General features: G+C 40.1%; 1 protein-coding gene and 1 pseudogene across 8 annotated transcripts in view; one reads left to right on the top strand and one right to left on the bottom strand.

The window, feature by feature from the left end:
• Nucleotides 1–17,518, top strand: part of NTRK3 (neurotrophic receptor tyrosine kinase 3) — a 688,036-nt gene that overhangs the window by 145,096 nt on the left and 525,422 nt on the right. The window lies entirely within an intron of this gene.
• LOC130267826 (U2 spliceosomal RNA) lies at nucleotides 8,540–8,648 on the bottom strand (annotated as a pseudogene).

Genomic DNA, 17,518 nt, shown 5'->3' with positions numbered 1-17,518 from the left:
TCTCTTTTAACAACTGACTAGTGATCTCATGTCTCGGGCCGCACTGCAACCTGGGAAACCTGAGAAAACACTCATTTTGTAAGCTGCTAAAAATAACCATTGGGGTAATGATCACATCAAGAACTGTGAGACCACCATCAAACACAGGTAAATACACTATATCATGAACTGCATAAACTTTACAGCCCCATAGCACAGTCAAATAAAAAAAAAAATTGCAGAATACCCTGTTAATCCTAAAGGTAAACCAATGCTAACATAGGAAGGATATACAAACTCTATGCAGATATGGACCTGGTTTATTCAAACCCAGGGCTTCCTTGATCCATGAAAACAGCAACTACTGTATATCCCTATTCTGTAAAATATTTCTTTACACTGCTGATATAGCCAAAGGCTAGGAGGCTTTGTCTTTAAAGGGGTACTCCATTGGAAAAAAATTAAAATAAATCAACCGGTGCCAGAAAGGTAAACAGATTTGTAAATTACTTCTATTAAAAAATCTTAATCCTTCCAGTACTTGTCAGCTGCTGTATGATCCACAGGAAGTTATTTTATTTTTGAATTTCCTTTCTGTCTGGCCACGGTGCTCTCTGCTGACACCTCTGGCCATGTCAGGAACTGTCCAGAGCAGAATAGGTTTTCTATGGGGATTTTCTCCTACTCTAGACAGTTCCTGACATAGACAGAGGTGGCAGCAGAGAGCACTGTGGTCAGACAGAAACTAAATTCAAAAAGAAAAGAACTTCCTGCAGATCATACAGCAGCTGATAAGTACTGGAAGGATTAAGATTTTTTAATAGAAGTAATTTACAAATCTTTTTACCTTTCTTCCACCAGTTAATTAAAAATTTTTTTTTTTCCAGTGGCGTACCCCTTTAAAAAGATGTCCTAGACTGTCTCCAGCCTTATTAAAATGTATTTCTACCAAACCAAAACCTTTTTATGGCTCCTTCTGCCTTGGCATTATGAAATGCGTTGGTACAAGTAAATTAAAGTTTGTTTGTCTTGACAGAACTTGGTATATTTTGCAATTTCATGTCAGCAATTCCTGTCTTTCTGCAGAAAAAAAAGCCTGCTGTGTCTTTAAATAGACTCCAATTGGAATACCATTATAAAACACAGAGGGGGGCTAATCTGAACAATCATGAAGCTAGGAGAAGAGAGGAGAGGGTAATTTCTTCTCACGTTTAGGGAGTATTTTATTTTAATTATGTTGTAGTAGACTATCAGGACAGGAGAAGACCATGCAAGGACCTAAGTCACTTTGTTGTTTGCATCTTTCAATGTATTGTCTGTTTTTCCCAAAATATCAAATCTGTAGATTTATTTGGCACATGAAAATGTTACTGGGAAAACTACCTGAGAGCTAAAGTGTTATCAAAGAAGAGATTTTCACTTTATAGGCAAATACTGGATGCAGAGAAGCTTCTGAATGGTGTCTAGGGAACAATTACACTAAAGAAATGAATCTAAGGGTTGTGTTACTGTCAGGGTCCAACAACTGAGATGATCATCGGTGAAGATTCCGGCACCGTACATACGCTATATTCTTGTCCTCTAGGATGTGTAAAATATTCAATTGTAACCATGTGATGCCATGCAATGCCAATAAATTGTGTAAACCACATTGGTTCTCTTCCCAAATCTAAAGCTTACTGCAGAGGAACAAATCATTTGGCAGATCCGATCTGCAGAATATACAGTATGTGCTGTGTATAGTGGAAATTTCTTCCACTTACTAGAAAGGTTATTGCAGTGTTTCCCTATCAGTTGCTTCAAGCTGTTGCAACACTACAAGTCCCTTTGCTCTACGGGTAAAGCCAGGGGGTTGTCGTTTTTCAACAGCTGAAGGCACATTGGTTGGGAAACACTGGGTTATTGGGTACTTAGGTTTAGTAACTTCAGTTGTAATGTGAGTTTTCAGTATGTCATGTTTAGGTTTAGCATCACATGCTGATAATGTTACAATATATTGTTATAGTAGAAACAGTCATATAGAGAGAGACTCGGCACCACCTAAACTAGCACTAAGGATACAGCAATCTACTTGGTTTTCCTGTGTCTTCCCTTGCAACAGCTGGAGGGACTTCAGTGGTGCTCTACATATAAGGCAAGACCATTCAATATTCAAGCAATAGAGAAGGAAAGAAACGGAGCAATTCACCACACCGACCCAGGTATTCTTTGCAAGTGGTACTTTATTCCAAAGCTTCAACCATGGAAGACAAGCAGGGGAGAGTGAATGTGAGCATGGGTATCATATCGGTCGGTGTGAGAGAATACCCCCGCGTCCTACATTCACTCTCCCCTGCTTGTCTTCCATGGTTGAAGCTTTGGAATAAAGTACCACTTGCAAAAAATACAGTGACCCCCCGACATACGATGGCCCCGACATATGATGAAATCGACATACGATGGCCTCTCAGAGGCCATCACATGTCGATGTCAGCATCGACATACAATGCTTTTTTATGTCGGGGCCATCGCATTAAGTGCTATCCGGCAGCGCCAAATGCTTAAGCTGCTGCCGGATAGCAGCTTAATGTTCCACGTGTGGTGCGGTAAATATTACTTACCCCTCCACGATGCTCCGGGGTGCACTCCGGGTCCAGCACTGGTCTTCCGGTGTCTTCTCGGCCCTCTCCGATGACGTCAATACGCTGCTGCGCACGTCATCCAATAGAAATGGCGTACACAGCGGCATAATGTCGTCGCTATGCAGGCCCAGTAAGGCCTTGCGGAAGAAAGCAGAGGACCGGAGAAGACAGCAGAGGACCGGAGAAGACAGCAGAGGACCGGAGAAGACAGCGGAGAGCCCAGCGGAGGCCCGGGGACACCATCTCTAGCGGCGGGGACAGGTGAGTACAGCTTCCTATACTTTACATTGCACGAATCCCTCAACATAACGATGGATTCGACAAAAGATGGCTTGTTTGGAACGAATTACCATCGTATGTTGAGGGACCACTGTACCTGGGTCGGTGTGGTGAGTTGCTCCGTTTCTTTCCTTCTCTATTGCTTGAATATTGTTATAGTAGTTGGTCCACTGTTTTCTGATCTACTGCGTAAAATCTACTGCAGAGACAGAGAGTAAAATAACAAAATTTTGGCTGGCTGAAGTTCCCACCAGGGGGAGCTTAGGAGTTTGGAGAGTGAAATATCATAAACTCTTATGCAGTTTGTACCCTCTAGTGGTGGCTGCATCCAAGTTGGAGAATAGGTCTTTATTTCCGTCCCAGGGATTGATATGGAAAGAGTAAAAGCCCCCAATTAGCAAATCTATTTTTTTTTATTTTTATTGAAGATTGTTTAATTTAATTTTATGATTATGGTGGGGGACATTTTTTCTGAGCTGCTGTTCTCAGCATTTAGAGATATACTTTATAGTAGCCACATGAACCATAGGGTCATGTAGTCTGGAGAATATTAATTGACTATTATAGGAGAGTATTTTAGGCATGACCTGTGACCTGCACAGAGGTCACTATACCGAAAGGGGAGGAGGGGGGATGTGACCTTCACCTATTGTGAATGGTGGATCTTGTGTTATCTATATATGAGTGTTATCTTTCATTGCATTACTGTCTATGATAATAATGAGGTAAATTCTGAGATGTGTTCTCTATCTTTAAATATAAATAGTGATGTAGAAAATTTAACATAAATGATTGGTTAATAAGACTGGTGCATCTAAAGACGGCCTAGTCTACATTTAGACCAATTATTAGTTGCCCTTTTGTTAGTGCGCCCTTTGTTACAAAAGTATATAAAAAGTGCCTTTGATGACTTGGTGGGACACGTATGCCATAGTAAATCTGGGCCATTGCCTTTAAATATAAAGAGTAATAAACATGTGTAGCCAGGTCTCATCCTCCCTTTCTTTTCACAGCTGACAGTGACCTCCATGGTTAGCAATGGGACATTTGGTACTCCCAATGGGTGGTGATCATTGATGTCCTATATCTGTATTTGCTTGGAATACCTTCCTTAATAACGCTGTCTTTAGTTGATGGCTGTTTTTACTGCCTGTAATAGAATTATATTGACTCAATTTCATAGTACTTGCTGTTCTGCACAGTTATACAGTTTCCCCAGCTCATAAATAGAGGTCTACCGGCTACGAATGACTGATACTCTTTGAATATGAAATTCTGAAGAGATCTCTCAATTGGTGGATCATCTCTGTGACTCAGAGCCCCATTCCTGGGCAAAGTTACAACTATGATTCTTCTTAAATGCTGCAGCTATTCATGGTGATTTAAAGGTCATTGTGATAAGTTAGCCTGTCTTTGTTTCATGCCCCTTGTGTTTGTGCAGCATTAAAATAGTGACAGGTTTCCATTAGGATACCCTCTACCAAGTTTTCATCTGAAGATAACTGAGTTAGGCTGCTTTCACACTATGAGCATTCATCCGTTATTAAACATCCATTTTCTGTATTGTATAATAAAAAAATGGATGTATGATAAGGGCTGAAATAATGGGTGCCAACAGCTGAATAATGTCCTTCAAAATAATGGGCATATTCATCCGTTAAGACCTGTTATAACATCCGTCATGTACCGTTATTTTGTGGCCGTTTTAACACCTCTGCCTACAGACTCCTACAGCCGGACTACTAATACTCCCATAATGGAACAGACTTGTTTCCATGATGGGAGTAGTAGTTCCCCAGCTTCGGGAGTCTGCCCGGTGGCTGGGGAGACTCCATTAGTGTTTGTACTACTACCCCCATCATTGAACAGACTCTGTTCCATGATGGGGGTTGCAGTACATGGGTTGAGGGATTGATCACACCAATAATTCATTGGCCTAAGTGTGTTTATAATAATTCATTGGCCCCAGTGTGTTTATAATAATTCATTGGCCCCAAGTCTGTTCCATGATGGTAGTAGTAGTAGTCCCTCAGCACTGCAGGAGTCTGCTGATGTCACCTCTTCTGAGCATGCTAAGAAGTAATAACGGATATTATAAACCAGGTGCAAATGGATGACATAAAGGCTCATCCCTTTAACATAGACTTCAATGTTAAAAATAACGGCCGTTAATTTACCCGTTTCTTGTGAAGGAAGAAAAATTAGTGCATGTGCTGTTTTTTCTTCCGTCACAAATAACGTCTGTTATTCATGACGGGCTATAACGGGTCATAACGGATAATCAAAAAATCCCATAGACTTGAATAGGATTTTTTTAACGGATGTTTAACGGACATTTTTAAGGCTTTTCTAATGGAAGTTTCTAGCAGATGTTTTAACAAAGCAAAGTATAGTGTGAAAGCAGCCTTAATATTATAATCAAGATTACTTTATTGGCCTTTTGTGCTCTACGCAGGTGCTAGAAAACTTCTATAGAAAATATCAGTTCATCACCTGCCTGTTTTCTTCACAAACTGCATTACCACCGAGTAAAACAGACCGCCCTATACGTTGTCAATAAAATGTCACTTCATGTTCTTAAAAAGCTTTTTTCTAAAGATTTGACATAATTTGTCTTAATTAGTGCCTGCAATGTATTTTATAAACTAGGACAGCAGTGAAAGAGAATTGGGAACGAAGCAGGAGCCTTATCCATCCTTTGTTTATGATCAGGATTAATTGGCGGCCTTGCTGCGGCGCACTATTATACATGTTTGGAAGAACATGTTGTACTGTCATGGTGTTATATGCATTTCTTTTATATCATCTTACCTGGTGAGGAAAAAAAATAAAATGTTCACTTTTGTTTAGATTATTTTTCCGCCCTTGAGAACCTGACTGAGGGCAGCAACAAGCAAATTACAGTTCTGCTTGTAATTCATTATCAGCCGGCGGACTGTACATTAATTAGCTGATTCTGGAGATGACAGATAAGGTGACTGGAAATGCCGCTTATGGTCTTAAAACTCAATTTTATATCCTATCACAGGCTGAATTATTAAAGAGAGCCGGAGAGCAGGGGAGGACTTTGCTCACTCATATTGTGTCCATTTCAGAAATTGGATGTGTAAAATGGAAATAAAATGACTGCATGAGAATCATTATTAAAATAGATCTAGAGGAATTTTAAGGACGTGCAAGAACATCTGATGTAAAAACTAAACAAAAAAAACATCTTGAAAGAAAACAAAACATAAATAAATGCACTGCTTGAACTTACTTAAATGGGCACTGTCATATTCAAAAACTTTTTATATGTTGTGCAGCTTTGCAAAATATTAATATACTTCATAAAAAATGTCATCTTTGTTTTATGGAGACCATGGAACTTCGGAGAGACCGGGAATTTTCGTGGTGCTGATCGGGGAGAAGTCAATCACGTTGCGTACACATGTACGCACCGTGATTGACTTCTCCCTGATCAGCGCCACAAAAATTCCCGGTCTCTCCGAAGTTCCATGGTCTCCTTAATCTTCATGGGAAGGCTGCAGATGGGTCCATGAATATTTTGTCATTCATTAAGTGCTGTCCATTGTTGTGTATGCTGGTACACAACCGGAGCGGGTAAGTGGCCATTGTGCCCCCCTCTGTATAATTACCATCCATCACGTGTGATTCTCCACAGGGAGCGCCTTTTTGTTGCTTTTATATTTCATCTTTGTTTTATAGAAATAATGACTTATAAAAAAAAAAGACCACTAGGGGTCCCCATACTATCCAGAATATAATCATGCCTGCAGCATCATCTTTGTCCCAACTGAAGCACAAGCTGGGGAAAAGTCTAGGAAGTGAGGGTGGGACTAGAACACTCTAGAACACAGTGATTGGATGAAGAGATGGAGATTAGTGTTGCTCGCGAATATTCACGAATATAGCACTATATATTCGAAATTATGAATATTCACTTTTTTTTATCACAATACACATTACAGTGATCATCCCTCTCTGCTTCCAGCTTGTGTGGTCTAAAGAAGGCTCTAATACTACTGTGTGAGACCGCCAGGCGAATATTCGCATATGTGAATATTTGCGAATATTGATCCCACCCTTCTGCTGCTTCTATCAAGGAACACTGGTATACTTGCTATAAAGTTCATAAATTTTCACGTATGCAAATTTTTGCATATGCGAAAAAAACGTGAATATTACGAATATGCAAATTTAGCAAATATATGACGAATATTCGTCCATATATTCGCGAAATATCACAAATTCAAATATGGCCTATGCCGCTCAACACTAATGGAGATGCAGCTTATCACAGCAGATTCAGGGAGGAAGTGAAGGGATGGTGAGTGAGGGTGGGCTCAGTGGTTGCCTGTGACACACCCTTTTCTGAGCAGTGGATGTCAGAGTGAGTAAGCAGCAAAAATGAGGAATTTGTGAGCTGAATACAGAAGCATGTAAAGACATGTAAAGAATCTGCAAGACCCACTGAGTAACATATAGAAGCTTTATTTTTTGTGAAATGACAGGTATGCTTTAAAATTTCAATTTCTTATGAAATACATTCAATACAATATTGCAACATGCTAACAAAGCTCTCAATCAACTATGTACCTCATCACAACCACTTGGTGGCCACATAAAGACATGCAGAGGGGAATTCATCTTTAGCATTAAGTCTTTATTGTGCTATTTTGGGAGGATTATGGCATGTTATCTTAAAGAGTTTATGCAAATGTCACTCATTAGATAGGAGCAGAAAGTGCTTTAGATTTGGGGATATCCGCTATCAAAGCGGTCACATGGCGCGCTTTCTCCGAACCTGTTTGCTCCCTCCATCCCCTGGTTTCCCTTTCACGACCATTTTTAACATGCAGATTTGGAATTTCCTTTGTTCATATAAATGAGGTGATGGAAATTTTCCCCAACTGATTAAAGTGAAATCCTTCCGGTGGGGATTCAAGGCTTTAATTCCAACTAATGCAAACAAGATCATCAAGATGAGAAATTAAGCATCTTGTTAATGGGGTTATGGATTGCTTCAGCATCGGGGATGGCTCATCATTGCTCCTGCGAATTCGTGAATGAGTGGCCTGGCCTCTCTAACTCACAGATAAGGCTTTAATAAAATTGCAATATAGATCTAGGCTCCAGACAGACTAGTGTTAACTCTTTTTGCAGCTTCGACACGAGGACCTGCTAGGATGTCCTGCTGTTCGGGTTGTCTTTAACTATCTTGATCCAATTAACCTCCGGGAACTACAGCTTAGCAATATGTTTCCGAAATAACTATCTGGGTTGATTAAAATCCATCTCTGGAGACTATCACACGGCAACCGCTGAAGATGTTACAAATCCATTGCATTTTGTCGGATACCGTCTGAGTGATCAGGAGATAGAAGAGTTGAAGAACAAGAATGATTTATTATAAAATGCAATCACAAAATCATGCCACATTTTAATATTTACATTCTTTCAATTGTTTAAAGCGCAACTGTGATATCACAAACAAAGTAATGCTTATATATGTTACTCGCTAGGTCCTGCAGATTCCTATGTTTCTAGCTTCTATATTTGGCTTACAAATCCTTCTGCTGTGCTGCTCACTCATTCTGACATCCACTGCTCAGGAAACGGCATGTCCGAGGCAAGCACTTAGCCCACTCTCACTCACCATGCATTCACTTAAGTCCTGAGTCTTATGTGCTGTGCTGGATATCACCGGCATGAAACTGATAAGAACAGATACTACACTTGATCTTAGCCAAAAGGCCGAGAAGCACGCCCATCATGATGCCACACCACGCCCCCTGAATGCAAGTTTTTGGGAGGGGGAGTGACGGCCATCACGCCCCCTCCCATAAACTTGCATTGAGGGGGCAAGGCGTGACATCAAAAGGGGCATTGCTGTGACATTGTGACCCCCGACGCCCACTCTTAGCGTTCGGAACAAAATGTTCAGAATACTGGGGCAATGGAGTATCCCTTTAAAGGGGTTTTGTGGACAATACTGATGGTATCTCCAGTGGGCATTAAACTTCTTTAGCATCTGGTGCTATTGGATTGGTAAAACTTTTAGTCTAGTATGCAGTTCTGTGTAAAATCAGAATGATGTCAGAATAATTGCTATCAAATACAGTGATCCCCCGGCCTATGAAGGCTCTGACATACGATGATTTCAACATACAATGGTCTCTTAGAGGCCATTGTATGTTGAAGGCAGCATCAACATACAATGCCATTATATGTCGGGGCCATCGCATAAATGGCTATGCGACAGCGCAGACTGCTTCAGCTGCCGCCAGATAGCCGTTTAATGTGCCCCGTTTAATGTGCTCTGGTGAGTGTCACTCACCTGTCCCCGACATTCCGGACCTTCCTCTTCATGCTCCGCTGCATAGCCGCTGCTCTCCTTTGTTGTCATCAGGTCGCCGTGCACACCACCCCATCATCCAAAAGAAGCAGTGTGTGCAGCGATGTGATGACGGCGATGGAGAGCGACGATCCAGGGCAGCGGTGATGGTCCAGAGTGGTGGGGACTCGTGAGTATAACTTTCTATATTATTATTGCACGAATCCCTCAACATACAATGGATTCAAGTAACAATGGTTCATTTGGAATGAATTGCCATTGTATGTTGAAGGTTTGCTGTATCCAGTGCAGGACGTAAATGTACATCCTGGTGTCCTGGTGTGGTGGTACTTAACGCACAAGGACGCACATTTACGTCCTATACATGACTGCGAGCATCGGAGCAATGCTCGGGTCATGCGCGGCAGGTCCTGGCTGCTGACAGCAGCCAGGCACCCGCTGGTAATGGCCAACATCCGCAATCGCACGGATGTCCGCCATTAACCTCTCAGATGTCATGATCAATACAGATCACAGCATCTGCAGCGCTGCAGTCACTAAAATGGATGATTGGGTCGCCCGCAGTGCTACCGTGGAGACCTGATCATCTAGATGGCAGGCCTGCCTCCGCTGCCTTTCATGAGTCTTCTGCTCTGGTCTGAGATCGAGCAGACCAGAGCAGAAGATGACAGATAACACTGATCAGTGCTGTGCTCTATGCATAGCACTGAACAGTAATAGCAATCGAAAAAAAATATTTTCCACATTTAACCCCTCAAAAAGTGTAAAAAAAAAAAAAAGAAGAATTGAAAAATATAAAACATATTATAAACATATTTGGTAATCGCCACGTGCGTAAATATCCAAACTATTAAAATGTAATGTTAATGATACCATATGGTGAACGGCGTGAACGTAAAAAAAAAATTATAAATTGCACCTTTTTTTCATTACATTTTATTCCAAAACAAATTGATAAAAAACTGTATTAAAAGTCTTATATATACAAATATGGTATCAATAAAAAGTACAGATCACGGCATAAAAATGGTGGCTTTCTTTTAATTTCCCCACACAAATAGTATTCTTTTGGTTGCGCCATACATTTTATGGTAAAGTGAGTGATGGCATTGCAACGGACAAATCATCACGCAAAAAACAAGCCCTCATACTAGTCTGTGGATGAAAATATAAGAGTTAGGATTTTTTGAAAGTGATGAGGAAAAAAACGAAAATGTTAAAATATAATTGTCTGAGTCCTTAAGGCCAAAATTGGCTGAGTGCTTAAAGGGGTACTCCACCCCTAGACATCTGATCGCGGGGGTCCCGCTGTTGGGGACCCCCGGAGTCTTGGCTGCAGCACCCCTCTGTCATTACTGCACAGAGCAAACTCGATCTGTGCATAATGACGGGCAGTACAGAGGCCGGAGCATCGTGATGTCACCGCTCTGCCCCCTTGTGATGTAACGGTCTCCGCCCCTTTGATGCAAGTCTATGGGAGGGGGCGTGGCGGCAGTCACACCCCATCCCATAGACTTGCAATAAGGGGGCGGACCATGATGTCATGAGGGGCAGAGCCGTGACATCACTATGCTCCATCCCCTGTATTGCCCATCATTAAGCACAGAGCGAGTTTGTTCTGTGCAGTAATGACAGCGGGGTGCTGCAGCCAAGATCCCGGGGGTCCCCAGCAGCGGGCCTCCCGAGATCAGACATCTTATCCCCTATGGTTTGGATAGGGGTTAAGATGTCTAGGGGTGGAGTACCCCTTAAAGGGGGTATTGGATCAGCAAAACAATTTTATAACTGTAAATGCAATTTTAGATATTAACACACAAGGACACAGTGTGCTGTCGTACTATATAGAGATGATATTTCATTATCACAGAAATCTTCTGAACATGTTTATGTATGGTCTAATGAATTATTGTACATGGTTAATGTATTCTCTATGCAAACAAATTCCTCCAGTATGAAGTTAACAGAGGTTTGTCCATTGATTTACATCTGCCGGATGATAAATAGTTCTGCCGCCTCCTGCTGCCTGGATTAAAGTGCACACAATTGGATTTTTAATCACTTTCTCCCCAAATGCTAGAAGTAATTACAATGTCTTCTTTGTCCTTAAAGCATTAGAACATAAGGGTGAAGTTGTATGTACTACAGGGCCTGGTGAGCAGTTATGTATATCAACATGTAATTGAGAGGCTTAATGCTTACATCAAGGAATAAAACCAGGACAATATATTCCAGGCATTTATCTAAGTGTGGCTCTCGATCATTCAGCACCTGCAAATACCCAAGAAATAACTGATGTTTCTTTGAAGACACAATAAGAAGGATATTGTATCAGCTCACCACTTGTAGTTCTGATAGTTCCCGATGGTATCACACAACACATCTCCCCAGCGGAAGCTAATGAGGAAACACAGGGGCCAAGTCCCCAGGTGCAGCAATCACAGTAGAAGGAGGAGATTCCGGCTCCCAAGCTGGATAAAATTCAAACTTTATTCCTTACATGTTAAAATCCAGTGCACGAAAAATTTAAAAACATATAGAAAAAGCAAGACACAAATACACCGACGCGTTTCAACTTAACAGTAAGTCTTAGTCATGGTGCGTTTGTGTCTTGCTTTTTCTATATGTTTTTACATTTTTCTTGCACTGGATTTTAACATGTAAGGAATAAAGTTTGAATTTTATGCAGCTTGGGAGCCGGAATCTCCTCCTTCTTTGAAGACAGACTAGAATCAAATCTGCTCATAAATTGTATTAGCCTTTTAAAGCACTGAAAGAAAAGGGCTTTGGCGCTTTTGACTTAGGCCGATCCAAAATGTAAGAGGTTTGACATTTAAGAACAATCAATCGTCCAGAGTTTTGATCTTTTATGCATAAAATGAAGTATCATATAAAAAAAAAAAACATTGTGATCACATTAGTCACCGGAAGAGAGGGGAAAACAATTTTATTTGCAGAAATAATAATTATTCTAATTATTCTTCTTTTTATATTTTATTAGTCATACAATTTGTAGCAGCAAGAACATGCTTTGTACAAAGTCCTTAAATTCTAATGGCCCTGACATAGCATGATGACTAAACACAGAAAATAAATGCTTTTATTAATGTTCCTCCTATTGGGAAACATGAGTGCTCAGACTTCATGCCAAAGCTATATAGAGAGAAAAACACATATCAAGGATTTCATCACTAAAGTTCATGGGAGTTTAACAAATATGTAGTTACTAAAGATGAGCAAATATCCCAAGATTCATTTATGGAGTTTTTTCTTTATTTGAATTGGGCCATTGACTTAGGTTCAGATTCAACGCCGATTCGGATTTGGTCCAAAACTGCCTGGGCCAGGTAAACAATGCCCATGGAGGGTAAGAAGTAGCATTGAATTACAATTCCACCTACCTTCCGGGATCATATAGCAAACAGGTGATATAGCACATCACCTTTTACTGTATAAGAGTGGGGACACCTATCAAAATGACAGTCCTTGCTCTCCACTTTATTTTCATGTTACCCTATCCAAGGGTACCATATGAACTACAAACTGAGCAGAAGGCATGCTCTCTATGATTCCTGCTCAGTAAATACGGAATGGGCTAGATATAAAGCAATCATAAGAAGGTAAGTAGAAATACATACTATAGCCACTTACATGCATTTTAAGCATGTTAACCCTTTCCCACTCCATACGTCTCTATCAGCACCTATGATATAATTATACATTATGAGGCCAGTACAGGTATATTGAGGGATTTTACTCTATATCTTGCATGATGAGAAAGCCACCAGGAAATGCCAGGTCACTTTCAAAGAATGGTCAGGATGGAGACAAAGACCCATCAATGGTACGTGCCAGGAGTGGCAGTGTGCTGATGGTTTCCAACTACTGATATTACACATAAACATTAAATTTACTATTGTTCCCTTGAAAATTTGTCAATCAATACAGAATGACCGATTACAATCTATAGTTTTTAGACAACTGTAAAAAAAAAAGGAGCTGAAATGCCAGATAATATTTCCATTTCTCTAGGGCATACTCACAATTACTTGTCCTCCATCTTGAGTTTTGTCTCGCTCTAGATATTTCCTTTGCTGCACTTAATCATCATGATAATGCAGATAACCCACAAACCACTCCTTATCCCAGTATATCTACATTTCATAAGTCATCTATGGAAATCTTGACCTATATTGTATATGATAACCCATGTGGGAATTCGGCAATCCAACTGCCATCCTAATATAACTCTGCTCTCCTGTCGCTAGTGGGAAAATATACATCCAGGCAGTTCTGTGGTGAATGACTCTTTATTCTTAGATCTCTGCATCAGCAGGTTTAAGGAATTAAGCAGAGTGCCAAATGTGCACTACTGGGATAAAGATAGAGTATATTTTATGGCGTGACAAAGCTTACTTGTTTACCTCAAGCTGAGAGATGCAGAATTGGAATCTAATGTTCACCCAAGCCTCTGCATAATATAATGGATCTACATAAACTCATAGCAAATACGATCAGATAGTGCCTGCGCAAAACTATTTTTAAACAGCTATTGTCTTTATTAATGATACATATGCAGAATTCCTTGGAAGAAAGATGAAGTACATTGAAACAAATGTCACGCTTCTGTCACATTCAAAGGTTTATGCATTTATAATATGTGTTACCGGTGCATATTTTCATTTACATTGTTTCTTTACTACCTATATAAATGTCACAATATGATTGGAAAGCAAACATAGTGACATTTGCTTTAATATTATCAGAATACTAGGTACTTTATTGTGTTGTATCACCTGCTGTATGTGCCAGTGATTGTATTGCAGATTATATTATTAATCTTTCATTTAGAGGGTTGTTGTCAAAGGAATATATTCAGAGCAAGGTCTTGTTACCAGTGGGGACCTTAGGGATCTGTACTGGGACCCATTTTGTTTAATACCTTTATCAGTAATGTTGCAGAAGGTCTCGACGGTAAGGTATTGGTCTTTTTGCTGGGGACCCAAAAATTTGTAACAGGGTTGTTGTTCCTGGAGGAATATACCAAATGGAAAAGGATTTAGGTAAACTAGGGGAATAGTCAGAACTAAAATTGTGGATTTGGATAAGTGAAAGATGATGCGCCTGGGGCGTAAAAACACAAGGGCAGAATATAGAATATGTAATACAGTCCTAAACTCAGTATCTGTGGAAAGGGATTTAGGGGCCATTATTTCAGAAGATTTAAAGGTAGGCAGACAATCATAGAGCAGTCGGAAATGCTAGCAGAATGCTTGGGTGTATAGGGAGAGGTATTAGCAGTAAAAAGAGGGAAGTGCTCATGGGTGTATAGGAAGAGGCATTAGCAGTAGAAAGAGGGAAGTGCTTATACTACTGTACATAGCACTGGTGAGACCTCACTTGGAGTATTGTGCACAGTACTAGAGACCGTATCTCCAGAAGGATATAAATACTTTGGAGAGAGTTCAGAGAAGATCTACTAAACTAGTGCATGGATTGCAGGATTAAACTTACCACAAAAAGTTAAAGGATCTTAACATGTATAGCTTGGAAAAAAAAAAGACCTAGCTATGTGTTTCTCTCTGGTTTTTTTCTACCTGTCTCAAGCTACTTCCACCTCTTTCCCTTTCTCGTTATGATATACTTCTTCATCATCTGTAATCTGATCCCTCTGTGAACTCACAGAGTTCATAGATGTATTGAGCAGTTTATGAGTGAACGATGAGATCAGGAAAAAAGGGGACAGGAATGGAGTCTGATAAGTGGAGAAAGAATCATCTCTCTCAAATAAAATGTATTACAGTGCCTATAAATGGTGCATATTTAAAGTGTACCTTCCATTATAAAACAAACAAAAATGTATAGTTTTCATTTGTCGAGGTTCAAGTGTTCAGACCATGACCGATCATTTAAGAGAACTGGCTTCTGGCACTGTGTTCTGGCTCTGAGTCATGTGACCAGGGTGGACTCATAATGTAAGTCTTTAGGACTGTCCAACACAGTTCTCCCCCATTCATTCCACTAATCGGACAGGGTCTGAACACTCAGACACCAGCAGATTAAAACTTTTAACAATGTCACTAGAACAAATCAAAGGTTTCCAATGAAAGATATATGTTAAAACTTGCCCTAGCACTAAAACCATAAAAACTCATCTAACCACACCGATTCAGGATCAGCCAAGATAAGTCCCCATTAGAGTTGTAGAAAAATACAGGTGAAACTAAAAGTACTATCCTGTTGTCCGAGACTAGTACTAATATTCACATCATCAGAACTGCCTAATGTTCTATCACAGAAGTCCCACAAACTTGAATAGGGCTTTCTGGATGGAACATCAGTCTCAGACAACAGGAAAATGTTTTTAGCCTCACCTGCACCCTGCCAATGGCTTAAACGATAGTAATCCTTTAATAGATCTAATGCATCATCATATCTCTATTGTGTTAAAATTATTTTCTACCACATTTTTGCCATATTATTTATTATGCTTTGTCTATATCAGGCTCATAACAAATATACAATAGCAAAACCCTGATACAACTATACAGTAACTCATGGACATATTGCAATCACAATGTAAAACATATATAGTTTTGTAATCTTTGTAAATTAAGATTTATTTATGAGTTACATGATGCCTCTGAATATTATAATGTAATAAATATTAAACTGTACATTACACACTTAAACCATAAATGTTTGATCAGAAAGTAAGACTAAATAAAGTCTTGTTGTTAAAAGTCAGTTTCTTCATAATTCACTTTCACATAAGTTCTAAATTAAATGCCACTAAAACAGTATGTGTTTAGTGTTCACAAATGATCATGTAAGTAATCATGAGTAAAAATGTCTAATAAAATGCAGATGGGGGCTATTTGTCTGGAATACTAAATTTACTGTATTTGTTGGCTACAGGATATGGCACGTTGTAGTTACAAGGGAAATAATCTTTGGCAGGGCTGTTTCAATACTAATCGTTGCTATATGAAATCAGTTTTATACCATTCACAATCACTGATTTGGTTTCTCATGGCTCAACTATTACAGGATATCAGAAGTAAATACACTGGAGCACAGGACAATACAGATAATAAGTGTACAATCTTATCTTTTTATAGGCTCAGTTTTCGAAACTTGTATATATAGACTTAAACTGGCTATACACATTAGATATCTGTTGGCTGAATGCTAGTTTGGCTGACGGCTAACTATTCCAACCCTCACAATATGGATCACTAGTGGCAGTTCTCCCTGAGAACAAAGGTATCGGTTGTGTTGAATTCATCTCTTCTTTAACATGGTCTGTCAAGAAAGAGTCACATGGCCACCACTAGAGATGAGCGAATTTATGAAAAATTTGATTCAGCTGATTGGCCGAATTTTCCCCCAACATTTGTTTTGTTCTGAATTTATTTGTGGCAAATCGCTATTAAAAATGGCTATTTCTGACCTACAGAGAGCCTCAGTAGAGGTGTAGAACATTTTGCCTCTTCATAACACGCATAGGTAGTGTGCTGTGTTAGTAAAATAATATTGTTATTGCTCCAACCTGATTAATTGAATTCTTGTGCTAATTCCACAGCTAATATATGATGTCGAGGAACATAGGGCCTCAGTCTTGGAAAGATTACATGCATTTTTTGACATTTAAATTTAATATTACACTCCAAAGTTTAATGTCCCGGGCCCCGGACACTTTGAATAAATAGTGTGGTTACAAAAGACCAAACCTAACAAGGAGTTACATGTCACATGGCGGCAAAATGACAGAGCCTGGCGGTGGCATGAGTATGAGGAGACCATAAAGTGGCTGAATGACACAGCGTGAAGGTGTTGGCAGCATGAGGAGACCATATAGTGGCTAAATGACACAGTGTGGGCATGTTGGCAGCATGAGGAGACCATATAGTGGCTGAATGACACATCATGGAGGTGGGGGCTGCATGAGGAGAACATATAGTGGCCGAATGACACAGCGTGGAGGTGGGGGCTGCATGAGGAGATCATATAGTGGCTGAATGACACAGCGTGGAGGTGTTGGCAGCTTGAGGAGAACATATAGTGGCTGAATGGCACAGCTTGGAGGTGTTGGCAGCATGAGGAGACCATATAGTGGCTGAATGACACAGCATGGACATGTTGTCAGCATGAGGAGACCATATAGTGGCTGAATGACGCTGCGTGGAGGTAGGGGCAGCATGAGGAGACCATATAGTGGCTGAATGACACAGCATGGACATGTTGTCAGCATGAGGAGACCATATAGTGGCTGAATGACGCT

Source organism: Hyla sarda, chromosome 4, assembly GCF_029499605.1.
Source record: "Hyla sarda isolate aHylSar1 chromosome 4, aHylSar1.hap1, whole genome shotgun sequence".
In the NCBI taxonomy this organism is placed as follows: Eukaryota; Metazoa; Chordata; class Amphibia; order Anura; family Hylidae; genus Hyla; species Hyla sarda.
The sequence above is the reverse complement of the archived record's forward strand: the minus strand, read 5'-3'. Positions and strand labels throughout refer to the sequence as shown.